This window comes from Aplysia californica, unplaced genomic scaffold (genome assembly GCF_000002075.1).
Source record: "Aplysia californica isolate F4 #8 unplaced genomic scaffold, AplCal3.0 scaffold00125, whole genome shotgun sequence".
NCBI lineage: Eukaryota > Metazoa > Mollusca > Gastropoda > Aplysiida > Aplysiidae > Aplysia > Aplysia californica.
Genome location: NW_004797395.1, coordinates 1,426,912 through 1,428,085, shown reverse-complemented (window position 1 = coordinate 1,428,085; position 1,174 = coordinate 1,426,912). Strand labels below are relative to the sequence as shown.

Below are 1,174 nucleotides of genomic sequence, written 5' to 3'. Positions count from 1 at the left end.
TCTCTCTCTCTCTCTCTCTCTCTCTCTCTCTCTCTCCGCTCTCCATCTCCGTTATTTATTATGTTGACTTATGTCTTCAAATGTCGTGCACTGTCTAACCTGACCTCACCCCCTCCCTCCCCCTGTGACGTCACCAGCTGTCCAGTAACCTGGACGGCCTGGAGCACATCGTGCGCTCAGAGACTGAAGACCTCCAAGAGATCACAGACTCGGCCGTGCACAGCCTGCGAGAGATGTTTTCGAACACAAGACACATTTTCGACGACCTCAATCTTAAGGGGAAAGATTTCCTGCAGAATGCAACCATGGTAGGTTCTTGAACAACTTGCAAAGGTTTTATAATGGCGTGTTTGTTATAGGTTTTGCATTCATTATGTTGTTCATCATTCATCATCATCCAGTGTCAGATCTGCGACAGACATCGGCGATCATGGTTCTCCATTCATCCCTTTGCTCGGAAGCTCACAAAAAAGCTACGTTTCCCTGATCTTTCCCCGTTACCCATTTGTTTAGGTTTCCTTGGTAGGCATACCCCTGCTTCGTTTGATTTCTATTTTGCCAGTGACTGCTAGATATTCATCATTAACCTGTCCAAAAAGTACTAGGGAAAACTATTGGTGAATATTCTTCTTGGATTATGCCGGCTTGAGTTAATTTTAAACTGTGACTGGGAAGTTACAGAGAAAAAAGAGAATCATTAGAAACAAGATTTAAAAATAGTTCTGTGTGCAGAATAGGATATTTAGAACACTACAGTCTTTCAATGTATTATGGTTATCTTTTTTTTACTATTGACCATACCCTTACCCCTCAATATTTCTGGTATTTCCCTCCTCCCACCCCACACCAACACTATACCCCCCCCCCTCCCCCAGAATCCCCCAGTAATCTAAACAAACTGCTTACATTGACAACAACTTTGTGGTAGGCGAAAATTCAGAACAGTTTTTTTTTCCTTTCTCTTTTTGTTCAGTCATATTGTATTACTGTACTAGTTTACCACTCAGAACAAGACCGCTACTCGAGCAAAAAAAGCATTCCTCTCTCGGGAATTGGGTCCTCATGAGTTCTGTGAGCAACGCTGAAGGGCCAAACCACTTTTTTGGTAAGTGTTTTACGGAGCTCGAAACTGCAAAAGGTCCTACTAGCGCGCGGCACACATTAAACATTTTCA

General features: G+C 43.1%; 1 protein-coding gene across 1 annotated transcript in view; it reads left to right on the top strand.

Moving 5' to 3' along the window:
* The window catches only part of LOC101859779, a gene marked incomplete at its 3' end in the record, with an annotated part of 55,426 nt that overhangs the window by 28,182 nt on the left and 26,070 nt on the right, over window positions 1-1,174 (top strand).